Source organism: Narcine bancroftii, chromosome 14 (genome assembly GCF_036971445.1).
Source record: "Narcine bancroftii isolate sNarBan1 chromosome 14, sNarBan1.hap1, whole genome shotgun sequence".
Taxonomy (NCBI): Eukaryota; Metazoa; Chordata; class Chondrichthyes; order Torpediniformes; family Narcinidae; genus Narcine; species Narcine bancroftii.
Window position 1 is genome coordinate 10743479 of NC_091482.1, and position 27904 is coordinate 10771382.

The following is a 27904-nucleotide window of genomic DNA, read 5'->3' on the forward strand; positions in this document are numbered from 1 at the left end:
GGCTCATCAACAAGCCAATCTTAGAGGTTTTCTACAAATTCTCCCTCTTGATATCCTGGCCCAACCTGCTTTTCCCAATCTACTTGCATGTTCAACTCCCCCAATGACATTACGCTTCTGACGCCTTTCCTATTGCTTGTTCTCCACATTCTGCCTACTGTGTGGAGGTTGGTGTATCAAGGCAACAATTTATTTTTTTTCCCCTTGTTATTTCTCAACTTAATCCATAATGATTCTATAACTTATGATTCTGTCACCTCTTTCCAATTTAATGCTACTCCCGACCAACAGCCACGTTGCCTCTTTTCCTGCCTATCCTCTCGATGCCCTGTGTATCCTTGAACATTTAGCTCCAATGACATTCATCCTTTAGCCTCTACTCTGCAATGGCCACAGCACAATACCTGCCCATCTGTAGCTGGGCTACAAAGTCATCCGCTTAATACCTTGTGCTGTGTCTATTTAAATACAAAACTTTTGACCCCGAGTCCCTATTGCTCTCCATGGCTGCAATTTTGCCCCGTCTGCCTGTCCTTCCACGCAAACTCCCAACCAGATGTCCCTGCTTAAGCGCCAGCCACCTCTTCCTCCTCACCTTGGTTCCCACCGTCCACACTCCCCACCCTCCCCCCATGAATCTAGTTTAAACCTTCAGAGTCCAGTTGGAGCGGCATTCCCATGCTAAATGTTCTGTATCGTTAAAGGGGATCGCTACCGTAGGAAGACCTTGTCTACTGTGGGTTGGTATACAGGTATGGGTCCAACAGCGAGATACATTCATGGTTTTAACATATATTTGGGATATGTGTAAATAAGTATTGATGCGCCATTCCCATCAACTATTTGATTTGAAGTCTCTTTCTCCTTCATCAAATTAGTCATTACAAGGGTGCCCCAAACCCTTAAGTACACCAACTGTCCACTTTCGCCGCTGATCTGACTAATCCTGCTACCTTTTTCTCAGACCAATCGTTTCACAGCCAGTGTGACGCATTCCCCAAGGTTGCCCCTTCACCTTTACTGCCGTGGGTAAGCAAGTAACACTTGGGGGGGGGGGGGGGCCTTCCACCCTGGTGCCAACTTGTTCCACTCCCAACGTATCACGTCTGTGCAAAATGAGAAAGGGAATGGAGAGACGATGGGGGCAGCAAGGGCTGGGGGAGTTTAAAAAAAGCTAGAGAAGTCTTTATTAATGCCATCTGGTTGGAGGATGGCCAGTCAGAAGATCAGAATTTAATGCCATAAGCCATTAAATTTGGGGTTTTGCAGCAACGTCATAGAGCAAACATTCATATTATAAACCATCTTCTTTGGCTTGGCTTCACGGACGAAGATTTATGGAGGGGGTAAAAAGTCCACATCAGCTGCAGGCTCGTTTACATCACTATAATAAAATTAAAATATTACATAAGAAGTCGGGCAGTGTCTGTGGTTCATTGATTATTCAGGAGTCTGATGGCAGCGGGGAAGAAGCTGTCCCTGTGCCGCTCAGTGCTTGCCCTTTTTCCCAATGGTAGCAGAGTGAAGAGGGTGTGATCTGGAGGGGGGGGAATTAGGGTCTTTGAGGATAGAGGTTGCTTAAGACACCGCCTCATGTAGATGTCCTCGATGGAGTGGAGTCTGGTGCCTGTGATGGTGCAGGCCGAGTTAACAACCCTCTGGAGTTTATTCTTGCCCTGAGCATTGGCACCTCTATACCAGGCAGTGATGCAACCAGCCAGAATGCTCTCCATGGTCCACCTGTAGAAGATGAGGTGCTGTTCTTCCAAGTTACAGGTGGTCTCAGTCTGGCAGTACATGAGACCATGGACAGACATGTCAGCAAGGGAATGGGATGGAGAATTGAAAAGGGTGGACGCTGGCTATTGCGGCGGACAGAGCTGAGGTGCCCAACAAAGCCATCCCCCAGTCTGCATTTAGTCTCTCCAATATAGATCAGACCTCTCTAGCTTTCGGAAACTGTCTCCCCCCCCCTCCCCCCAACCCCGCACCCATCATCTTTCCATTCCTTGTCTCCTTTTGTTGTTTTAACACCTTTTGTTGGTCTGGATTCCTCCCCCATTGTTTGAATTCTGAGACTTTCTGATATATCCTGCTTCTGTCTTTTCCAATTTTTCCTTGAAGAAGGGCTCAGGCCCAAAATGTCAACGATATCTCTTTTGGCATTTTTTATTTTTTTTTTATTTTTACACAGAAACTTTGGAATTATTCCCAAAAAATTAGCATACTTACCTCCGGTGTGGCCTGATGTGGTCGTCTACACGGGAGCACTTTTACGCAGCCTTCCTGTGTTGCGGAGTTGGTCGGAGGGGGAAACGTATTCATTAGGCCTGCTTCTTACGGAGCTGTTGTCAATTTACACGGCAGTCACTTCGTAAAAATGTGTAGGGATACGAGCGGAAAAATTACAAGATGGACTTTGCATCCCGACATTTTTACACTGCCACGGGACCGGAAATTTTCTGCTGTTCATTGGCTGTGTAAAAGTGCCTAACATTTCCTACAGATGCTGAAATGGCCAGCTGAGTTCTTCCAGCATTTTGTGTGTATTTTACTACAATCACAACAATCTACAGCCTATCATGCTTCATCCCCTTACCTTCCAAGAGAGCTATCGTCTCAAGAACCAATCTGGTGAGCAAACAATTCAGTTAGTCTGACTAAGCACAACATGAAAGGCAGGCAGGAGAGGTATGGCTGAGTTAAAGCTTGTACTTCTGCTAACCAATGCAATTTCAGCGTTCCTCAGTCCCTGGCATTCCTATGCGGAACATATGGGAAGCAGGATGCCCTTTCCCCTCCCCCACCTCCCCACCCACCCCTCCCCAACTAAGAGGTATCTGTCAGATAAGGTCACCAATGGTATGCAAATCAAACTCACTCAAAGGGGAAAGGAATCCCGGCATTTGGCTCCACATAAACACAACTGCAAGGGAAGTGCATAAACAAAAGACACAGTATTAGAAATTAATGTGCAAAAGCAGGAGGTTGCTGAGAGCGAACAACCGTCTCACAAACATATGTGGCCAATCTGCAGAGGGACTGGCTGAGAACCAAATATCTTCAGCCTGCAACATGGACACGAGATTCTGGCTCAACACTCACAGGAAGAGTCCTGACACCCAGTGTACAGCCCAAAGCTGGAGATGATCCCCAGCACTGAGATGCTTCTAATGCCATGCTTAAAACACTCAACATCTCAGGCTCAAAAGCAGTCTCAGTGGGTGGGGAGAAGCGACTCTAATCTTTTCACTGAGATCCCCTGCTTACGAACTGGTAAAAATCACACAGAGATGCTGGAGGTTCTCAGCCCATCTCGCAGTGTCTGTAGGAGAAATAGACATCGACGTTTCAGGCCCGAGCCCTTCTTCAAGGTTAAAGCAAAGAACAGGAAGGCATCAGAATAAAGCCTTAAAAACCAACAAAAGGTGCTAATTGGATATAATAAGAGGAGAGGTGAGAATTGGTTTTGGATCTATGGAGGGAGAGGGAGTCAAGGTTTAAAGGAAACCAGAGAAGACAATGCTGATGCCATCCGGTTGGAGGGTGCCCAGATGGAAGATGAGGTGTTGTTCCTCCAATTTCCGGGTGGTCTCAGTCTGGCCGTGCACGAGACATGGGCAGACATGTCGGCATGGAAACGGGGACGACAATATCAAAGATCCAACCACAGCTGTACCCTTGAAAAAGATTAAACTCGCTCTCTGCTGCTGAGTGCCTTGTCAAGTTCTATCGGTGGAGCAGCAGCGAGGCCACAGGAATGGTGCCCGGCCATTGAGAACGCAGTGCCCTTGGTCTCTCCCACTGCTCGATGAAGCATCTTGTCACGCGGGAAATTAGGAGGGAGCTGCAACTTCACTGAAACCATCACAGAGCTTCACCTCCCCACATGTACCAGTGGCAGTGTGTTTTGAGAATGTGGTCATGAACTTCGACTCGGTGGTCAAAAAAAATGTCCCTTTATCATTGCACCAAGACATCACAAATCCCAAATTGCCGACGAGCAACTTCTGAGGGGCGGTAAAGATTGTCGAGGAGTGCAGTGATCAATGTGTTCAGGGCAAGCTCCCACTAACAGCAATGAGAAGAACACAAGAGGTATTAACGGTGGGGTGCGCAAGGTTCATAGTGGCCTTTGAAAAAATTGGCACAAAAGACGCTCCACGTCAACACGAATGGATCTTGGCTTTGTAAGACATGTGTGGTAAATGGGAGGGCATTGAAGAATGCAGTGGAGCAGAAAGATCTAGGAATAACGGTGCATTGTTCCCTGAAGGTAGGAGCACATGTGGATAGGGTGGTGAAGAAGGCCTTTAGTATGCTTGCCTATATAAATCAGTGCATAGAATATAAGAGTTGGGAAGTAATGATGAAACTGTACAAGGCATTGGTGAGGCCAAATTTAGAGTACTGTGTGCAGTTCTGGTCACCGATTTATAGGAAGGATATTTACAAGATAGAGAGAGTGCAGAGAAGATTTACAAAAATGTTGCTTGGGTTTCAGCATCTGGAATACAAGGAAAGATTGAGCAAATTAGGTCTTTATTCCTTGGAACTTAGAAGGCTGAGAGGGGATTTGATAGAGGTGTTTAAGATAATGAGAGGGATATATAGAGTTGATGTGGAAAGCCTTTTCCCATTGAGTAGGAGAGATGGATACAAGAGGTCAAGGGTTGAGAGTTGATGGGCAAAGGTTTAGGAGTAACATGAGGGGGAACTTCTTTACTCAGAGAGTGGTTACTGTGTGGAATGGGGTTCCAGGAAAGGTTGTGGAGACAGGGTCAATTTTGTCATTTAAGAAAGAGTTGGATAAGTATATGGATGGGAGGTGGATGGAGGGATATGGGCAGAGTGCTGGAAAGTGGGAATAGAGGAGGGTACTTGGATCAGTGTGGACTAGAAGGGCCAAATTGGCCTGTTTCCGTGCTGTAATTGTTATCTTTGGCTTGGCTTCGCGGACGAAGATTTATGGAGGGGGTAAAAATTGTTATATGGTTATGGTTATATGGTTATCTCAGTCAAAACCTTCGACGGTGCAGCAGACTCTAGCAATGACGAGAAGCAACAGCGGAGAGGGATCTGTGCCCGGAGAGGGCCAAATTGAGCCCAATCACCTCGCCTATTCTCAGCCAACAGGGATCTGGTGTAACAACAACAGGAAAGTCTTCAGGTTCCAGCAGAATGGAGCCCAGATCTGAGCTTGTAAATCAAGAACCAGAAAATGGCAGCAAAACATTTTAAATTTAAATTTTATTTTATTTTACAACACGGTGGAAGCCAGTTCCATCCACTGAGATCCATTCCACCCAATTAACTTACAACTCCACGCATTTTGGAGATCACGAGGAAACCAGAGCATCCGGGGAGAACCCATACAGGTCACGGGGAGAGTGTGCAAACTCCTCGGATTCAAGCCCGGGGTGCTGGGGCTGCACCATCGTCACGGTAACCGCTGCGCTGACCCTGCTGCCCTTTTCAGCCAGGGCAGCTTCAGCTTTCAACTCGCTGTGCAAGTGCGTAATGCAGCGCACACGAGATTCCACAGACTGTCAATCGGCCTCACTCTTCCTTGCACCCAGCCTTCCTTCGGACCAGCCCCACTGATGTATGTGGTTCCACGCCGGCCCCCCACCCCCCCCCCCACCACCGAACAGATCCAACAGTCTAATTGCACTCCCCAGCTGAATATTAGAGGGAAGCCCCTGGCACAAGGAACACAAGTGGTATTTTCTGTGCTGGAATTCATCAAGAGAAAGCCCTGCAGGCAGGCAGGAGGCTTACATCAAACTGAAGGAGTCGGATCCTTGCCCTGAAGCCAGGAGTTGTTGAGCAGAGTAAGAGTGACCACTGAGAGAAGTGAAGTTTAGTTATGAGAATGGTTTGTCCAGGAATGAAGCCTGCGTTGAGAGAATGAGAGAATTACTTCCTCCTCATCCAGAAGGCAGCCCAGTGCTTTCGAAGTTCAAGGCATCCTGAGACACAGTGTGGCCCAGCCATTCTCAACAGGGGTCCTGTGGCTCTCCTCGGGGCCCCAGCGCATTTAAGCAAGATCCTTGTTTTTCCTTCCGCAATAGAAATATTTTTAATGTAGTCGATAGGAGAGAAGTCCAGCAGAAACCTAAACTTGACTGCTTTACAGGGAAGGGGGCCCCTAACCCTCAATGGAGGCCACGTCCAAAACAAAATGTGGAAAATGGCTGGTGTAGCCACTTTTGCCGAAATAATCTCGGTTGCCAATGTGTGCACAGCAGGATCCCACAAACAGACCCAGATCACTCGATTTTCTATTGCCGATTATCAGCCAAGCCCACGGATCAGAAGTACAACCCTCTCTGATATACTTTCAAGGCACCTTTTCTATCCCCTTGTATTCAACATCCCACCCAACGGACAGCAAGAGCAGGATCCTATTGCCTTGGGCTGTCAGCCAAGGTCTCTGTGGACATCTCCAAGTGGTAATTGGATGCACAATGTTATTCAAAAGGAAGAATTTCCCCAACAAACAACACAAGCACTTCCAACGCACACACTGCTGGTTTTGTCATGACTCACTCAGTTTAAAGAGATTGCTTTTTTTGGATCCAATACTGTCACTGATTTTCATCCGCTTTCTTCAATGAACTTCAACAATCCATCTCAGACTGACAGACTTGGATGAGAAAAGACCATCTTGGCCAAACACCTCGTATCTGAAGTGAAACTTGCTCCAAACATCTGTGTCATTCCCAAGAGATAATCATTTCTCTAGCCTTTCCCCTTCAAGGTCAGAGCACGCTGACCGCAAGAGAGCACGGCCTCACCCTGATACCAAGGGGTTTGCTTCACAATACCCCGGCCTCTGCAAACTCTACCCGTTGAACGGAGCAGAGGCTCTCTGCACCCACAAGCTCAACTGGTTAGTTTAACCTCGGGCCCTGGAACTATTCCAAAACTGGGGAGCACATTACCTTCAGAAGCTGGAATCTTGGAATCTGGAGGAACTCAATGACTAGAAAGGGTCGCGGTTTCAGGTCAGGACCCTTTACTGAGACTAAAGTGAGAGGGGGTGGTGGGAAGATGAGGCAGAAAGGGATGGGATTGATCTGAAGGTGGCACAGACAGGTAGAGGAAGGAACCACAGAGGGGAAGGGGGGGGGGGTAGATTAGAAATAAAGGAAAGGGATGGAAACAAGGGAACTTGGTAGAGGCTCAATCCAATACCCTATAACCTCAGTCCCTCACCAGCTTCTTCCACCCCTTGTAACAGGTAACAATGCAATAAAGGGTCCCAACCCTGCACTACTGGTTGGCCATTTATCCCCATGGATATTCCTCACTTGCCAAGTTCCTCACTTGCCAAGTCCCTCTTGGTTGCTTCCAAAACCATTCATATGCACAGGCCAAAAGGAACCGGATGAAAGAGCCATGGGTGACTTCTAAATATATAAATTGATGAAAGGTATAGAAAAGATAGAAGAACCTAAGTTGTTTCTATTGGTGGGGGGAGACTAAAACTAGGGGACACAGCCTCGAGATCCAGGGTAGTAGATTGAGGATGGAAATGAGGAGGAACTGCTTTTCCCAGAAGCAGTGGAGGAGATCTCAGTAAATGTATTTAAGTCAAGATCGAATAGATTTTTTACATAGTAGGGGAACTAAGGGGTATGGGGAAAAGGCAGGGAGGTGATGAGCCCATCTTCAGATCTTGTTGAATGATGGAGCAGGCCGGACGGCCGACTCCTGCTCTTATTTGTTATGTTCTTAAGCTAACCCTAAACCCACATACCTGCTGATTTGCATATCTCAAATTGTCTGCTTTAAGATTGAACCACCGATTAGACAAATCCATGAGAAAAAAAAACACCCTTTATCTGCAGACTGCAAACCCCAAGATGCTTAAACACTGAAACAACCGCAAAATACAAACATCACCAGAACCAAGCCAGCTTCACTGGAAAACTGTCATTAGCGGTACAAGGAGCTGTAAAGGTGGGAGAGGGCTGGTGCTGACCAGCCCACCAGCCACTTCAGTCAAGCCAAGTAAGGCCTCAGCATCCCCGTCTCCATTTAAATGCAGTCACTTTTTTTTAATAATTTTTTTTATTTTTCACACTATGAACCATATCAACCAAAATATGTACAAACGTTTCTCATTAAATTTACAGTGGTCTTTTCTCCCTTTTATTCCTCATTCCCTCCCTCCCCTCCAAAACCCATAAATGTTCAACATATGCAATATAATAAAACCATTTCCTTCACACAAAGGAAAAAAAAAACAAGAAAAATGCATCATCTATTTATTACACTGAATCTAGTCGCTTTGTCTTATCATTTTCATTCTCATTTTAGGGGATAGAGATCTGAGGCAAGCTCTCTCTGTTATGTTCCATGTACGGTTCCCAAATTTGTTCATTGTGACTTTATTTTTTAAATTATATGTTATTTTTTACCAATTTATTCATTTCCATGTAACATTGCTGTATTCTCATGCTCACTTCCATTTTCCAAGTTGACATTATACATGCTAAGGCTAAGCATAATGAATTTTTTTTGCACTTTATCTAATTTGAGTCCTAATTCTCTACTCTTATGTTACTTAAAAGAAATATCTCTGTTTTTTTTGGTATGTTATTTTTTGTGATTTTATTTAGTATCTGATTTAGTTCTTCCCAAAACATATTCACTTTTGTTCATGCCCAAATTGCATGTACTGTTGTTCCCATTTCCTTCTTACAGGTAAAACATTTATCTGATAATGTTGGATCCCATTCTTTTAATTTTTGAGGGGTGATATTATATACCCCGTGTAACCAATTATACTGTATCATGCATAACCTTGTGTTTATTGTATCCTTCATAGTTCCAGAACATAACTTTTCCCAGACTTCATTTTTCATCTTTATGTTTAGATCCTTTTCCCACTTCTGCTTAGGTTTAGAGTTTATTTCATTTTCCTTATCTTGCAGCTTAATGTACACGTTGGTTATAAATCTTTTAATTATCATTGTGTCTGTAATCACATATTCAAAGCTGTTTCCTTCAGGTAATCTCAAGCTGTTTCCCAATTTATCCTTTAAATACGTTTTCAGTTGATGATATGCAATCATTGTACCATGAGTTATTCCATGTTTGTCCTTCAACTGTTCAAATGTTAATAAATTATTTCCCAAAAAACAGTTTTCTATTCTTTTGATTCCTTTTCTCTCTCATTCGCTAAATGAAAGTTTATCTATTGTAAAAGGGATTAGTGGATTTTACATTAATAATAATTTTGGTATTTGATCATTTGTTTTTTTCCTTTCTAAGTGGATCTTCTTCCATGTATTAAGTAAATGATGCAATACTGGTGAGTTTTTATATGGCACCAGCTTTTCATCCCACTTATAAATAATGTGTTCCGGTACCTTCTCCCCTATTTTATCTAGTTCTATCTTAGTCCTGTCTGGTTTTTCCCTTGTCTGGTAAAAATCTGATAAATACCTTAATTGTGTGGCTCTATAATAATTTCTAAAGTTTGATAACTGCAAATCACCTTGATTATATCTCTCTGCTAATTTATCTAATGCTACCCTTGGTTTCCTCCCTTTCCACAAGAATTTTCTTATTATTCTCTTTAGTTCATTAAAGAATTTTTTGTTAAAGGAATTGGTAATGTTTGAAATAAGTATTGTATCCTTAGGAACACGTTCATTTTAATGCAGTTTACCCTCCCTATCAACGTTAGCAGTAATTCTTTCCAATGTTCTCAGTCTTCCTGCAATTTCTTTATTAGTGGTTGATAATTTAGTTTGTACAAGTGGCTTAAGTTATTATCTAACCTGATCCCTAGGTATCGGATTACTTGTGCTTGCCATTTAAATGGTGATTCTTTTTTAAATTCTGTATAGTCTACGTTACTCATTGGCATCATTTCACTTTTATTTGCGCTGATCTTGTACCCCGATATTTCTCCATATTCCTTCATTACTTATGTAATTCTTTTACTGATATCTCTGGTTCTGTTAGGTATACTATGATGTCATCTGCAAATAAGCTGATTTTACACTCCTTCTCCTTTATTTTTATCCCTTTTATTTTATTTTCTATTCTTATCAGTTCTGCCAAAGGTTCTATTGCTAAGGCAAACAATGAGGGGGGATAGTGGACATCCCTGTCTAGTTGACCTACTTAATTTAAAGTGACTCAGTACTTACCCATTTACTGCTACCTTCGCCAACGGTCCATTATACAATGCTTTAATCCAATTTATATATTTTTCTGGTAGACTGAACTTCTGTAATACTTTAAATAAGTAGTTCCACTCTACTCCATCAAAGGCTTTTTCTGCATCTAGAGCAACAGCTACTGTTGGTTTCTTATTTCCTTGAACTGTGTGGATTAGATTAACAAGTTTACAGACATTGTCCGCTGTTCGTCTTTTCTTAATAAATCCAGTTTGATCTTGTTTTACTATTTTAGATACACAATCGGCCAATCTGTTTGCTAATAATTTCTCTATTATCTTATAGTCTGAGTTAATAGAGATATTGGTTTATATGTTGCTGGTGTTAGTGGATCCTTCCCCATCTTTGGCATTACTGTAATTATTGCTGTCTTACATTAATCTGGCAAGTTTAGTGTTTCTTCTATCTGGTTCATTACTTCCAGGAGAAGAGAAATAAATAACTCTTTAAATGTTTTATAAAATTCTTTTGGAAATCCATCCTCTCCTGGAGTTTTATTGTTTGGAAGCTTTTTTAATATATCCTGTACTTCCTCTATTTCAAATGGTTTTATTAGTTTGCAATTTCGGCAATTCGATTTTAGCTTAAAATTCTTCTATTTTAAAATCTTTCCCCTCATTCTCAGTTTGATACAATTGTTCATAAAATTCCTTAAAATTTTCATTAATTTCTGTTGGGTTATATGTAATTTGTTTGTCCTTTTTCCTTGATGCCAGTATCGTTCTTTTAGCTTGTTCTGTTTTAAGTTGCCAGGCTAATATTTTATGTGTTTTTTCTCCCAATTCGTAATACTTTTGCTTTTTCATTATGTTCTTCTCCACCTTGCACGTTTGTAATGTTTCGTATTTAATTTTTTTGTCCGCCAATTCTCTCCTTTTCGTTATATCATCCCTTTTTACTAGTTCCTTTTCTGTACTTACTATCTCCCTTTCCAACTGCTCTATTTCCCGATTGTAATCCTTTTTACTATCTGCCCTCTAATGAAGGTTTTCATTGCGTCCCATAATAAAAATTGTCTTTCACTGATCCTGTGTTTATTTCAAAATATGTTTTAATTTGGCGTTCAATAAACTCCCTAAATTCCTGTCTTTTAAGTAGCATGGAGTTTAAGCTCCATCTATATGTTCTTGGTGGGATGTCCTCCAGTTCTATTGTTAATAATAGAGGTGAATGATCTGATAGTAGTCTAACTTTATCCTCAGTTTTCCTATGGGCCGACAACAAAAACATATCAATCCTTGAATAAGTTTTGTGCCTACTCGAATAATATGAATATTCCTTCTCTCTTGGGTGCTGCCTCCTCCATATATCCATAAGTTTCATTTCCTAAATGCAGTCACTCTTGAAAGCAACCGCTTTACAGGGTCAACTGTCTTTTTATTTCAAAAGGGCATTTTTAAATGTAGACCTACAGCACAGTAACAGCCTCTGCTGGTCCACAAGCCCATGCCACCCAATTACCCCCAACTGATCCAAAACCCCTGTACATTTTGAAGGGTGGGAGGAAAGTGGAGTGCCCAAAGGAAAATTCACGCAGACATGAGGAGAACATACGAACTCCTTACAGACAGCGCCAGATATAAACCTGTGTGGCTGGTGCTGTAAGAGTGTTGTGCTAACCTTGCCACCCCTAACACTAACTGGGCCACTCGGTGAGTGGATGGTCTTTCAGCAACTCTGGATGCCGACCTCAGCGGGTGTCCCTGGGAACAGCCCTTAAATGAGAGAGTTGTTGCCCAACGTGCTCCTATAGTTCAGTGGACAGGTCCCCCACATGGAGTGGACCAGGTCAGTGAGGTAAAGCAGCTTTAACTCACTCACAGTTCACTGTTCTGGGCAGTGGCGAGTGAAGGGTTAAAATACGCCTCAGTATTTCACTAACGGTAAGGGAGAGGTGGGAGTCAGACACCAGTCCTGGTTTCCTCGCATTAAACCGTGCTCACTGTCGTTGGGAGGTTAAACCTATTCAGTATTTGGCCCAAGATCCACCAAGACTTCCTGCAAGAAACCACAGACCCTTCCCTCCACCCCCCAGTAACCTCACCAGAGAACTGGGGGAGAAAGTGGCAGGGAGAGGTAAACAAAGTTAGAGTATGGGTCAACCCTTCATCCCTCACGGAAACTTCAACCACATCCATTACCATTGCCCAAACAATGTCACCTTAACTCTGTTATAACTAACCTCCCTGTGCAACTCTGAATTGCCGTACTATGTCAGGATTGACCAGCTGGATTGCAGGCAAAACAAACTCCTACGCTGGACCTCCGCAAGCGTCACAACAAACTTGAACAGGGATCAAGTTGGATGAACACTGGACCCACAAACCCCAGACCCCGACCTCTCCATGTGTGTTGAAGGGAAGGTGCCAGTCACACTTCATCCCTCACTGGCCTTGCAGACAACACTCTGTCATTTGACATCAATCAAAACCTCTATCTCCTTTTGTGGGGAAAACAAACTTCAGTATTTGAATCTGGAAACCTGGTTCTAATTATCTGCCCCAAATGCAAGTTCCACAGTCAGGGGGCCAATCCGTTATCTTGCCCTGGGGATAAAAACACAGTGAAGCTCCACAATTCCCGCCAACTGCTTTGGTCTTTTGACCCAGTCCGTCATCAGACTAACGACAGGCTGTGTTCGAATCCAGTGCTGTCTGTAAGGAGTTTGTACTTTCTCCCCAATTGGGCGGCACAGGCTTGTGGGCCTGTAACTGTGCTATATGACTAAATTTAACATTTACACTTAATTTGCAAGACATTGGAGAATAAACTTTAATGATTCACACAGTGAAGAAATGGCCGCTTCATCCCACTGCCAGCCACAAGTACATCTGCACCCTAACCCCTTGTTATTCTCAGACCGTCACCCACCCACCTCCCTTCTCAAGAATTCTACAAACTCACCTACTCAAGGAGAAATTTATAGCAGCCAGACAACTTATCTTTGCGACGTGGGAAGAAATTGGAGCACCTGGAGGAAACACAGGGGAGAGCATGCAAACTCCCCACCGGATTGAGTAAATCACAAAAGTCTGGAGAAACTCAGCAGGTCAAACAGCGTACTTTATAGAGCAGAGATAAAGATACTTAACCAAAGTTTCGGGCTTAAGACCGAACAAAATGCAGGCAGGCAGCACCCAAACAAAATGAGGGGGGAGGGGAGAAAGGAGTGGAGAAGGGAAGAGTCCCAAAGGCGAGGTGGATAAGGGAGGGAGGGCACAACAGCAAATAGGGGGAGGGTGGGGTGGCTCTGTGAATGGAGAGGGAAGGGGTGGAGAGCCAGAGGAAGGAGGGATAGGGAAGAGAGGGAGGATAGGGAGTGGTCTAGCAGAAACAGGAGAAGCTGATGTTAATGCCATCCGATTGGAGAGATGCCCGACGGAATATTAGGTGTTGCTCCACCAACCTGGGTCCCTGCTTCTGCGAGGCCGTGGTTCCATTTCCTGAGATGCTGTGCATATGGTCAGAAACAGAATCAGAATTTTAGTGTCATGAACAAACCATGAAATTCAGTGTTTTGGAGCAGCGTCAGAGAGCAAACATTCATTTTATAACCATCTTACAACATTACTATAAATAAAAAAATTAAAATACTAGTGCACGAAAAGTCAGGCAGTGTCTTGGGTTCACTGATGATTCAGGAATCTGATAGTAGTGGGGAAGAAGCTGTCCTTGTGCCACTGAGTGCTCACCTTTAAGCTCCTGTACCTTTTTTCCCGATGGTAGAAGAGTGAAAAGGGCATGGCTTGGGTGGTGGGGGTCTTTGAGGATAGAGGCTGCTTTTTTTAAGAAACCGTCTCATGTCGATGTCCTCAATGGGGTGAGGTCTGGTGCCTGTGATGCTGCAGGCTGAGTTAACAGTCCTAACAACCCTGAGACTTGGCACCTCCGTACCAGGCAGTGATGCAACCAGCCAGAATGCTCTCCACGGTCCACCTGTTGAAGTTTACAAGGGTCTACTGACACACAAATCTCCTCAGACACCTCACAAAGTGCAGACACTGGCAAGCTGCCTTTGTGATTGCATCAACATGGAGGCTCCAGGACAGATCCTCAGAGATGTTGACACCCAGGAAAATTTGAAGTTCTTGACTTTCTCCACTACGGAGCCCTCGATGAGGACTGGGTCATGTTCCCCTGACTCCCTTCTGAAGTCCACAGTCATCTCCTAAAGGAAGTGTGTGTTGTGTATTTAGCATGCAGTGTGGCACAGCCAAGCCACCCAGCAAGGTGCCACAGTTAACTGTCTCTCTGCTACAGTTGCTTGTCTGAGATGAAGTGTCAGCAAGAACGCCAGCTGTGCAGTAGTTGAATGGAAATGATGCACAGAATTTGAGGAAGTGTTTCAGAATGATTCGGCTGGAATCTGTTGCCACAGACAGCACTGGAGGCCAAGTCATTTACCAATTTCTGGTGCCGAGGACACTTCCAGCTGTTCCCTACGACAGAATGCCCAGGGGTGGGAGCTCGGAGGGGATCCCAATAGACCCACCCTGTGTGGCGGAGGAATCCGGACCCAGACACTTGCTGAGATCCTGGGACTTTCATGATAAGGAAGGTTCACCAGCGGCCATACTTCATGAGGAGGTTTTGAAGAGATCTGGAATATCACCAAAGGGTTTTTACAAATTTCTACAGGTGTACCGTGCAGAGCAATCTGACTCATGGCATCACTGTCTGGAGGTACCAATGCACAGGCCAGGAAAAGGCTACAGGCCAGCACCATCACCGCCATCACTCCATTAAGGACAACTACAAGAGGCGGTGTCTCAAGAAGGCAGCCTCTATCCTCAAGGACCCCACCACCCAGGCCGTGCCCACTTCACACAGCTACCATCAGGTAAAAGGTACAGGAGCCCAAAGATGAACATCCAACAGCTTCTTCCCCTCTGCCACCAGATTTCAGAATGGACAACAAAACACAGACACGACGTCCTATTTTCTTGCACTATTTATTTTTGAAATACAATTTATTGCAATATTTTCACTCTGATGCTGCCACAAAACAATGAATTTCTTGACATATTCTTGACAATAAATTCTGATTCAGTTCTTAAGCCTCAACTTCAGGGCAAGAGACAGTGCACGCTCCAAGACAGCTGTGTTGCGCACGGGCCCACTGAGCAGCCAGATTTGCGTGGGGGGGGGGGTGCTGGGGAGAAAGTCCCCGAGTTCGTCCCACTCCAGTACTACCTCATACAGTGGAGAGCCCACACCATCAGAGGTTAAACAGCGGACAGACAGGCAGTGTCCCAAAGCACTTTTCAAAATAAGTGCATGGGATTCACAATGGGGTCTCAGGCACAGCAGATAACTTCCTCGACCACAGCTGACAAAATAGTAAACTCACGGATAGTTTTCAAAATGAAGTCGGAATCTCTGACAACTCCCTCAGCTCTCGTCAGAAAGAGGTAAACGTGTCCCTATTCACCGAGCACCTCATCTTGTTACACTGGAAGTCTGAAAGGTGTCCTTCTATTACACAACGGACATCAAATACACATTAAGAGGGTCTACTGGAAATTCTTTTCATAAATGGCAGCCCTTTTACGTGTTATTTCCCTGAATTACAGAGTGGATGTCTTACTGTGCAATGTATTCACGAGTATGATTGGTAATATACCGATGATGCGACCAGCAACGGTGTCAAGCTGGTCAGGGAGTCCGGGTGCGTCAAGCTGGTCAAGGTGTATCTGAGGGTGGATGTGAATATCTAAGTGTATATGCGCTGATTTTTTGGTTTAAAAAAAAAGGCATAACGTACATCTGTATAACGTGAACTATGTTGTTTTGGAAGATTACATTTCTAAATAGAAGTGAGTGACAAACGAGGCAAGCAGGGTCAACAACAGGTTACATCCACAAATGGACCTCAGTCCCCCCATGACGAGGAACTTTAAGCACCATGACTTGCCAATTTGCCAGCTGGATAAACAACTCCCCGTCCGAGGAACATCCCGCGGGAGCGCAAGGTGTCGATTGGAGGCAGGAACCAAACATCGGCCAATCCCGTCCTCCCTTTCACAGACACAGGCAAATCCCGCGCAACTTCGTCGGGGTCGGCGGCAGGCCCACGCCGAACTCTCCCCGGTTTCACAAAGCGTCGGCTCAAGCGGTGAAGCCCCCTGATGCTTGGAGCCCCACGATGCCTCTTCCAATGCAGTTTAAATCCGGCAAAGGATGAATATGAGTCAACTTCCTCCTGTGCTAACATTTCTCAGAATGCTGTCATGTGCATTCAAATGATCAGTTTCAAATGTCAACCACAGCAAAAAATAAAAGCCTTCCACAATTCCACACATCAGTCAAAAGAGTCTGAAGAAAAAAAAAACTTAAAACTTGAAGGCATAGCAGGATTCATTTCTTTTTTTTTAAAATCATTTGCTCATAGCGTGTGGATGTTGCTGGCAATCCCAGCATTTATTGCCCTGATTGGCCCTAAACCAAGGAGGGAGCAGAGTCCGGAGCCACAGTGGGTCTAGAATCAGAGACCAGAATGGGCAACAACATCCCCTTAACGACATTCATAAAACATCGGTTAAGAAAATACAAGACTTGCACCTTATTGTTGCTGAGATTAGCTTTCCCACCCCCACACAAAAAAAATACTATTGATCGAATTACCTGAATTTAGATTCTCAAGTTGCCAGGGTGGAATTTGAGGATGGGGGATGAGCACCCTCCACTACACATCAACAATTCAGTAGTGGAGCGAGGAGAGAGCACCAAGTTCCTTGGCGTTAACTTAACCAGGGGCCTATCATGGACACACATCTCCTCACTTGTCGGGAAGGCGCAACAGCGATAGCACATCCTAAGAAAACTGAAGCAGGCAAGCTTACTAGCCACCATCATGTCAACCTTCTACAGGGGCCCTATTGAGAATGTCCTGGCCGGCTGCATCACAGTGCAGTATGGTCACTGCAGAGAAATGGATCGGAGGTCATTCCACAGGACCATAAAGAGAGGAAGAGAGGATCACTGGAGTCTCCCTCCCCCCCCGTCCATCAACGTGGTCGTTTTGTGAAGATGGCGCACAAAATGGTTGAGGACCCCTTCCATCCTGCACACAGCATCTTTCAGCTGCTCCCATTAGGAGGATCAGAGCCAGCTCCACTAGGCTGAGGAACAGCTTCTTCCCACGGGCAGTGAGAATGCTGAACGACCAAAGAAACTGCTCACACTGACCATCCGAGACCCTCACATTCACAAAACAATATTTATTTATTTGGATAAATGAAATAATTGTCCTGTCTATGTATTGTTTGTCTGTAATGTGTGTTACGTCAGATTGTGTGTCTGTGTGTTTTGCATCGGACCAGAGAACACGGTTTCCTCGGGTTGAACTTGTGCAATCAGATGCCAATAAACTTGACTTGAACTTGGTTCTCTTAAACAGCACAGAACCTTTGGTGTACAACTTCATCACTATGCCACAGTACTGCTCGACACGTTCCTTCACAATCAACTGTACTCTGCTCGGAAAATATTCCATTGGGATTTCACATCAAAAGATTTTTTTTTAAATAACATTATCATTTCTTCCAAAACAGATGGGAACACGAGGGAAGGAGAGGAAACCACATGCAGATCTCTGGCTGCACAGAACAGCCTCGGGTTACATCGGGAGCCAAGCTAAGCACACTGCACTGCACACATTATTTATACAGTACTAAATGGAATGCAGATACATCAGTCATTAAAGGTAAAACATGAACGTCTGCAGACACCGTCGTTGAAGTAAAAACACAACACTGGAAAAACTCAGCAGGTCAAATAGTGTACTTTATACAGCAAAGATAAAGGTACCTAACCAACATTTCAGGGTTGAGCCCTTCAGCAAGATTACTAAAAAATGTTGGCAGGCTTCCGAACAAAATGGTTGGGAGGGGTGGAGGCAGAGGAGCACGGTGGATAAGGGAGGGAGGGCACAGCGGCAAACAGGGGGAGGGGGTATGGCTCTGTGCATAGAGAAGGAAGGGGGGGTTGGAGAGCTGAGGGAGACAAAGGGGAAGGGAGGGAGAACGGAGAGTAGTCTGGCAGAAACCGGAGAAGTCGAGGTTAATGGCATCCAATTGGAGAGTGCCCAGCGGAAAATCGAGCGCTGGTCCTCCAATTTGTGGGTGGTCTTGGGAGGGGGTGGGGGGGATAGTACATCAGGCCATGGACAGACATGTGAGTATGGGAATGGGGCGCAGAATTAAAACGGTTGGCCACTGGAAGATCCCCACTGACATTGCTTTGCAATGAAGAGCAAATAACAAACAGAAGTTGTTGTTGGCCCATGAGAGATGGAAGGGAAAACACAAAATGAAAATGGCGGCACGGAGGTAGTCCAGAATCGTAGGGGATTCCCTGGTCTCCCACGAGAAGTTTGCAGGAATATCGTGGAAACCCTCGGGGGGGGGGGGTGGGGAGGGTCTTTATGCCACTCTCTTATTTTCAGTTGGGTATGAAATTACCATCCTGTACAGTGATGGGAGAGGGAAAGACAAGGTGGGTGTGCTGCAGAGGACAAACTGAGGGCTGACGCACAAACGTTCAACACAACCAGCACAGAAAGAAGAGGAAAGACCCAACACAGACTGGCTGTCCCGTGGCATGGACGCAGTCTTGCTTCTCACCACGACAGGATTTTTGCCGGATCACCCATTGGGAGCCATCAGAAATGTATTAATTTCCAGGTCAAAGGCATGGCTGTCAGGGCCGACATGAGCTCTCCACGAGCAAACATCCCAGAAGGATGGACAATGGATCACAAAGCCAAACCATGCAGGAACAGATTTCCTACAGCAGAGGTTTTGTAACTTCACGCTCCCTCTTGCTGAGATTGGCTTTTTATTTCAGAACCATGTGATGGGAATTTATGTCAAGGCCTCTCGATTGCTAGAACAGTATCTTCACCACCTTAATACCACATACATTTGAACAGAGTACCCCCACGTGGAAACCCTCCCCCCCCCCGAGGGTTTCCACGTGTTGCATATTGCAGGCACAGCATCAACACTGGATGCCAGCATCCCTCAACTTCCTACGGTTTGTAATATTTAATGTGCTGACCTGCAGATCCTTCAACACAAGACCGTTGAAGAGAGTCTGGAACACAAATGAAATACTGCGAGTACTCACATCACCATCAAAAAACAAAGTTGATGCCTTAGCTCCTTATCCTGGATGGAAAGAAGGGTCACTGACCCAAAATATTCATAGAAATGCATAAAAACCTCCAGATGGGCGGCACAGTTAGCATTAGCAGCGACCGGGGTTCAAATGCGATGATGTATGTAAGGACGTACCAGGGGTGTAGGTCAATTGGTTGGCACGGGCTCACGGGTCCATTACCATGCTGCTCATCTAAATTTAACATGCTGAAAATCTGAAAACACTCTGCAGGTCGGGCAGCATCTGTGGAAAGTGAAGATGACCCTTCAGGTAATTAAGGCCGCCACAGTTTGCGAGGAGTGGGAAGACCACATTCGCCGCCCACTGATGCCACACAAAACACTGGCTATATTGCTCAACACTCACCCCAGAGGGTGTTGACTGGGTGTTCCACATCAGGGGCACCTCCACACTGGACCTTTATCTGAAGCTGAAGATGCCTCCTTTCCTCTCTGCAAGGACCAGTGACTGCCACCAGTCTGGCCTAATGCAGGCAAGGCAGGAGCACAGAACCCGGGTAGCAGCCACATTGCGTGATCCCGACAATCTCACTCAAGCGAAGAATTGAATTCCTTCAACTGCTGAGTAATTCAAGGAATGTGAAACAGGAACCTTTCCCAGATCTTTTTAATAATTCCCTCTCCCACAGAAAAGGACTGATTTATATTAAGATCTGGAGAAAAAGCTAAAACAAACAATAAACCAAAATGCCCGACAGAAAGTCTCAGCAAACTTGAGCAACGATTTGCCCATTGATTCAGCAAACTCTCAGCTGATGCAGTTTAGAACTTCTTTACTCAGAGAGTGGCGGCTGCATGGAATGAGCTTCTGGGAGAAGGAGTGGCGACAGTGTCCAGTTTTGTCATTTAAGGAAAAATTAGATAGGTATATGGATAGGAGGGGAATGGAGGATTACGGGCAAGGTGCAGGTAGATGGGACTAGAGGAGAGTACTTGGTTCATTGCGGACTAGATGGTCGGTGTCCGTTCTGAAATTGTTATATGGTTGATCTCCATCAGTGCCCAGTTAGACAAAAGTCAGGGGAAAAGTCCACGATTAGTCCGAGTGCCTCAGATGCAGGCAGGAGAAGGGCAAAGCAGCATCCCGATTACCGGCGACCGCACCAGGATTGCCCTCTTGCTCGTGTAGCCTGCACGTTCTCCCTGTGACTGAGTGCTGCCTCCCAAAGGTGTGGACTGGCAGGTTCATTGGTTGTTGAAAATGGTCCCAAATGAACATGGAGCGAGTTGATGGGAGAGCAGGGAGAATGGGATTGGCATACGGTTGGCGTTAACGTTGACTCAGTGGACTAAAAGTTCCATCTCCACATCGGACGCACCCAACGTTCATTTCCCGCCGCGTCTAAAAAGCGGTCATCTTGGACCCCGCATCAGATACTCTGAAGAACCCACTGTCAAAAATCCAGTGGAATCAGGGATTGGGGGAAAATACAGGAGAAAAGTCAAAGAAAGTACATAGTCACTCTCCCAAACTATATTCTGCCTAGACATAAAAGGCACCGACAATCCTTGTCCAACAAACCCTGGAGGGAAGTTGCCAAACTGCAGAGTACATCACGGTTCAATGTACTGCAATCCACAGAAACAATAAATGTAAACATTGTGTCAGGGTGCATCTCTGTCTGGTACGGAGGTGCCAATGCACCAGGCAGTTTAGGGCAGCATGGATGGCGGAGCGGTTAGCGCAACACCTCTAGAGCTTCAGCGATCGGGACCGGGGTTCAAGTCCTGCGCTGTCTGTAAGGAGTTTGTTCATCCTCCCTGTGTCTGCGTGGGTTTTCGCTGGGGGAAGGGGGGGGTTCGGATTTTTCCCCACTGTTGAAAACGCACATGGGGCTGTAGGCCAATTAGGTACGTTGGGTAGCATGCGCTGGTGGACCAAAATGGCTGTTACCATGCTGTATGCATGTCTAAAAGTTAGCTCAGCCAGCAACACACATGCATAAGTCTCCACTCCACCGAGGACATCTGCAAGGGGTGGTGTATTGAGAAGGCAGTCTTTTATCCTGAAGGACCCCAGGCCATTGCCCTCTTCACTCTGCTGCCATCGGGAAGGAGCCTGACAATGGCCACCCAGAGGCACACGGACAGCTTCTTCCCCTCCGCCATCAGATTCCCGAATGGACAATGAACCACAGACACTGCCAATTTTCTTACACTATTTTACTTATTTTTGAAAAGTAATTTATAGCAATATTCACTCTGTGATGCTCCCGCCAAACAACAAATTTCGTGACGTGTTCATGACCATAAGTTCTGATTCCAGTGGGCAGGTGGGGGAGGAACAGCCTTTCCTTGCCCAGGGATAAAGGAGTCACAACAACCACTGCTCTTGAAACAGCCTGGCTTGGGGATTTAGATCACAAGTGCCCACTGATTCAGTCAGAGTCAAAAAGAAATATCAACAATTTTATTTCCCTGGAAGGGGGAATCCCTCACAGGTTAGACTGCAGAGGCAATTTAACTGGCACTGATTCCCACTATTACCCAGCACCTTCAGGAGGTGGCGAGACTCCTGTACCTCTCCATGCCAAGTTGGCCAACAATAGAAAAAAAGCAAAACTCAAACTGAGCAACCAGAACTTTCAAAGAATCTGGTCCTCACAGTCTCAACATTCAAGTTCAAAATATTTCCCCAGGAAAGGGATGGAGTCCAAATTTTCAATTTCTCAAAATGCAGCCATGATAAATTTAAAGGAAAATATAAATGGGGGGTGGGGGGAGAAGAGAGACAGTGGGAGGACATTGTCTCCAGACTGAGTGGGAGGGGCTCCAAGTTCCAAGCACTTCCGAAGAAAATGAAGGCAGTGAAATGGAGATAGCGAATTCTGTGGTGCTCAATCTGGACAGGACGGAACAAGGGCATGTCATTTTATGTAGCACCTAACCCAGAGCACATTGTGTGCAATTCTAGACGCTTGGCTGCAAGAAGGGTGTCATTGAATTGGGAAGGGTGCAGAGAAGAGATTCATGACAATATCACCCCCCCCTCCTGAAATGGAGGCAGCTGAGCGGTGACCTGAAAGAGGGTGATAAGACCACGAGGGGCGCAAATAAAGCAGGAAGAAATTCTAGCGCAACGCCTTTACAGCGCCAGCGATCGGGACTTGGGTTCAAATCCCGCCCTAAGGAGTTTGTATGTTCTCCCCGTGTCTGCGTGGGTTTTTCCCTGGGGGTTCTGGTTTCCTCCCATAGTTCGAAACGTACTGGGGGGTGGAGGTTAATTGGGCACGTGAGCCGAAAGGGCCTGATACCGTTCTGTATGTCTAAATTTGTTAAAAAATTTAAATTGCTTCTTCCCACAGGCTGAGATTGATAAACAGTATTCCGTAAACTTGGGTCTCTCATAAATGAATTGTGCAAATATTTCTCTATAAAAATTTAATCTAAAATATGTATGTTTGTATGTGATTATTTTGTGTTTAATTTGTGAGAAATGTATATTATGTGTGTGCACTGTGGCCAGAGAAATGCTGTTTCATCTGGTCAGAGGATAATAAACTTGGACCTGAATGATCAGTCGGCCCTTTCAAATTGCCATACAAAATGAGGTTAACTGGGCAGTTTGCCCTGTTAGCACCCCAGTCACGCGGCAATTAGAAAGTCAGACCCAGGTCAACCCCGTTGAAATCCTCAGAGGTAGTTAGGGAACCCACAGCCGATTTGAACAGGAAAACATCCGAACGTCTGGCGGCACTTCCAGTGAGTACGTGACACGTCATTGTGGGGACGGGATCCCCCTTGAATCTCTGGGTTGGCGATTTAATGGGGAGATATCCCTGAAATTGCCCCAGTAATTGCACCCAGGTCCCAGGAGGGCTACCCAGGTGCTGCAGTTCAAAAGAGGTTAGTGTCTTTTTCCCCAGGGCAGTGGAGTCAAGACAAATGGACATGGGTTCAAGGTGAGAGAGGAAAGATCTGAAAAAGAGCTGTGAAGTAACCTTTCCCACACCAAGAGGTGCTGGGTGTGTGGAATGAGCTGCCAGTGGTTGAGTCAGGTACAAAACGTTTAAGAAGTGCCTGGGCATCTGCCACTGCCAAAACATACTTTCGACATCAAACACAATTGTCCTGTCCCCACTGAACGACTCACAAGGTTACTCCAGGTAAAAGACGCCAACTCCAAGTTTTACTTGTTTGAATCGCATGTCCTGTGAGTTTTGCTGCTAGCTAATTTTTGGGATGGCATTCCCTTGTGAACTGAAACTTCTTTTCCCCATACTTTAATCAGAAAGACGGAGACAAACTCATCTTGCATTCTCCATTAAGATCAGCAGCCACTTTTAAATCCACCAGGTCAGAAACAGGACTTATTGTCATGAGCAGGTCATGAAATTTGGTGTTTTGTGTCAGCGTCATAGGGCAAACATTCATATTATAACCATCTTATGACATTACTATAAAAAAATAACAAAAATAACACACGAAAAATAAGGCAGTGCCTGTGGGTCATTGATTATTCAGGAATCTGATGGCAGCGGGGAAGAAGCTGTCCTTGTGCGGCTGAGTGCTTGTCTTTAAGCTCCTGTACCTTTTCCCGATGGTAGCAGAATTAAGAGGGCATGGCCTGGGTGCTGGGGGTCTTTGCTGCTTTTCTAAGACACTGCCTCATGTAGACGTCCTCAATGGAGTGAAGTCTGGTGCCTGTGATGTCGCAGGCTCAGTTAACAACCCTCTGGAGTTTATTCTTGTCCTGGGAGTTGGCGCCTCCATACCAGACAGTGATGCCACCAGCCAGAATGCTCTCCACAGTACACCTGTAGAAGTTTACAGAAGTCTTCGGTGACGTATCGAACCACCTCAGACACCTCACAAAGTATAGACATTGGCGAGACTTCTTTGTGATGGCATCAATGTGGAGGCTCCAGCACAGATCCTCAGAGATTTTGATACCAAGGAATTGAAGTTCTTGACCCTCTCCAGTACTGAGCCCTCGATGAGGACTGGGTCGTGTTCCCCTGACTTCCTTCTTAAGTCCACAATCATCTCCTTGGTTTTGCTTACATACAGCGCAAGGTTGTTGTTAAACCATTCAATCTCCCTATTGTCCGTTTCCTCATTGCCATTTCTGATTCTGCTGACAACTGTGGTGTTATCGGCAAACATCAGTGGCATTGGAATTGTGCCTGGCCATGCAGTCATGGGTACAACAGTGGGCTAAGCACACGTCCTTGGGGTTCACACCCCCTCAAAACCCTGTGAGCAGCCAGTTGTACCCACAGCCATCAAATTTGAAGTAAATCAGGTTCACTCGTTGAATTCCTCTCTTCAAAATACCACAGCACTTAATCTGTATTTTCAGTCACGTGCTGGCACATCACTGACAACAATGGACATAGGAGGAATAGGCCATTTGGCCCATCTAACCTGTTCTTCCATTCAACAAGATCATGGCTGATCTTGTTCCCCATAACCTTTAATTCCCCTACTATTCAAATATCTACCAGTATCTTAAATACATTTGTGAGGCCTGCCTCTGTTGCTTCACTGGGCAGAGAATTCCACAGACTTGTTACTTTCCTCAGATTTATTGTCAGAGTACATACGTGACATCACATACAACCCTGAGATTTTTTTTCTCGCAGGTGCGGCAGAATTACCATTAATCGGTAATGCAAAAATGACTACACAATGTACGCATGTAAGCAAATAAAGAGTTGGAACTAGATAAAGAAACGTCTTCTCCTCACCAGTCTTAAATCTATTCAAATTTTGACCCCACGTCCCTTAGCACCTGTCTCACCTGATGATGGTAATGCCTTCCTTCCTTCTATCCTGCCCATTCTTTTCACTGTGCTATACATTTCCTTCAGATTCCACAGTTTATTGTGCACTGACAACAAACCAAGGAACAAGGTCTCCTCCTGTGTTTCCTGCTTGGATTGTTTGCAGTTCTCCTGTTCTATCTTCTAGGGGTTGGCAAACTTTTTAAACCATCGATGTCTTGATCGCTTGTCGACCCCCAAGCATGTAAAATAAATAAATATTATCAATGATAAATTTCTCTATACCCTAGACATTTATTCACCCCTTGGATAGTCCCATTGACCCCCCCCACCCCCTCGGGGATCACTTTGCTGACCTCTGCTTTTTGACCAGCCAGCCCCACCACCCTGGTGCTGAGGTTATTTATGCAGAAATTCAAAGAGCGAAAGGAGAGGGTGAATGAAATCCTCAAGATATGCCCATCAGCACCTTACCAATTCCAAGATACAGATTTTGAACTTTGTACACAGCTCCCAAAGTGATCATCCATCAATGCAAAAAGCTTCAGCTTCTCCAATGTGCATGGTGAAACCAAGCTTAGTTTCTGTAAACAGATACATTTTGCCCTATCCAGCAGACAACCTTCCTCTCACAAGATGCAAGCAGATACTGAACACCAGAAAGTTTATTCATGCCATGAATTTGATCATTCAGGTTAAATGGAGTCTCCCTCCAGCAGACATCCTTCCTTGAAGGATCCTCTTCCATTAACCTTAACTCAACTTAACTCTCGAGGACTGAGAAATGCTCTCAGACCTGCTGATCATCGTTTACTTCATCTTTAAATGGATGGAATTAATATTTTATGCACCTTCTCCAATAATCAATAAATCTCATTAGCAATACACAAACGTACTGGAGAAACACAACAGATTACACAGCTTCCATAAGAGTAGCCAACATCTCGGGTCTGGGTCCTTCGACAGGTAGGAGCAAAATCAGGCTGGAGGAAATAGGGAGGAGCAAAATCAGGCTGGAGGACATAGGGAGGAGCAAAATCAGGCTGGAGGACATAGGGAGGAGCAAAATCAGGCTGGAGGACATAGGGAGGAGCAAAATCAGGCTGGAGGACATAGGGAGGAGCAAAATCAGGCTGGAGAACATAGGGAGGAGCAAAATCAGGCTGGAGGACATAGGGAGGAGCAAAATCAGGCTGGAGGGCATAGGGAGGGGGTGGGGGTGGGCGGGGAAGGAAGAGAGAAGGGAAGAAGGGGCTGGGAGAGGAGCACAGACTAACATGCAAGAGGCCTTTCACATCACTAGGGTCTGAGATTATGTATGACAATGCCTGCCATAACAACAAGAGTCTGCATTTCAATCTCTCCACCACAACTCTTCAGGATGTCCCAAAGTCAATGCAATAGGACAATTACTCCGGCTTGCGGACAAAGCAAAATTCAACCAGCATTATTGTTGTGGGAAAGCTGCCTTGGAAAAGCAGCTCATGTACTGAGAGCTTCATCCCACCCCAGCCAACCTCTTCTCCCTCCAGTCAGACAGGAAAACCCGAACACAAGACCAGGCACCATCGGAGGAGAGAGCAGCTTCTTTCCAGTCGTAGCGGAGTCCTCAATGAAAGCTCACAATAGTAAACGTTCGATGCCTTTGCTCTGTTGAAACGGATCTGTAAACGTTCCCTCTAGCATTAATTACTGTACTGTGCACAAAGTGGTCTGCTCAAAGCACATTTCCTCACGGCACCTCCCCTCCCTCTCTCTCCATCTCTCACTCTCTCCCCCTCCACCCACCTCTTCCCCTTCCACCCTTCCCTCCACTCTCCCCTCCACTCCCTCCACCACACCTCCCACCCCCTCTCTCCCCTTCCACTCCATCATCCCAACCCCTCTCTCCCCTTCCACCCCTCTCCCATCCCTTCCTTCTACCCCTCTCTCCCCTCCTTCCACCTCTCCACCTCTCTCCCCCTTCCACCCCCACCCCCTCTCTCCTCCACCACCGTCTCCCCTTCCACTCCTCCCCCCCTCTCCCCCTTCCACCCCCACCCCCTCTCCTCACCACCCTCTCCCCTTCCACTCCTCCCCCTCTCTCCCTCCACCCCCCTCTCTCCCTCCACCCCCCCTCTCTCCCTCCACCCCCCTTCTCTCCCTCCACCCCCCCTCTCTCCCTCCACCCCCCCTCTCTCCCTCCACCCCCCCTCTCTCCCTCCACCCCCCCTCTCTCCCTCCACCCTCCCCTCTCTCCTTCCATCCCCTCGCTCCCTCCCTACAATCTACAGAAGGAGGAGGGGGAAACCTGTTGAGCAGGAAATATACAAAATATACATGGCGCAGACAATGTCACATTTTTAAAAAAAGAGAAACACATACCCACACCAAAATCTGGTCAACCTTGGGGCCCAGCTCCTCCCATTCCAAATCCTCAACACCTTCCCGAGCATAGGCATGTTTTGGGGCTGACCCGCACCATCAGGGATGCTCTGCTCGGTCAGGCCATTGGGGAATAAAGCCACAGGCAGGAATTACTACGACTGTAGGACAAGGGGAGGGGATTGCCAAGAGATGGTTGCACACACAGTGGCCCGTGTTGATTTTCTTTTTAAAGAGGCTTCCCTTTAAACACCAGTGACATCAGAAACCAGAGTGGGGGGAACAGAGTGAGGGTTCAAGCCAGCAGGTAAACAAGGTGATTGATTTTCCCAATGCAAAAATCCTACACTGCATCAGGGGAATTCCAGCCAGTGTTCGAGGCAGAATTTCTCCATAAAGTTTAATTTTAAACATGCATTCAGATTCCTGA

The 27904-nt window shown here is 45.8% G+C and overlaps 1 protein-coding gene across 7 annotated transcripts in view; it reads right to left on the minus strand.

Moving 5' to 3' along the window:
* cuedc1b (CUE domain containing 1b) overlaps positions 1 to 27904 on the minus strand; it is a 91783-nt gene that overhangs the window by 59901 nt on the left and 3978 nt on the right. Inside the window, exons 1-3 of one of the 7 annotated variants that reach the window (XM_069910211.1) lie at positions 27475 to 27785; positions 13609 to 13653; positions 2233 to 2286 (exon numbers count right to left, since the gene is read on the minus strand). The exons of 1 other annotated variant lie outside the window; for it this stretch is intronic. The gene's annotated coding sequence lies outside the window, so the exon portion shown is untranslated. Of the gene's footprint in view, positions 1 to 2232; positions 2287 to 13608; positions 13654 to 25127; positions 25308 to 27474; positions 27786 to 27904 lie in introns of those variants that run through there. 5 more of the 7 variants (XM_069910210.1, XM_069910212.1, XM_069910213.1 and 2 more) reach the window with 5 other exon arrangements.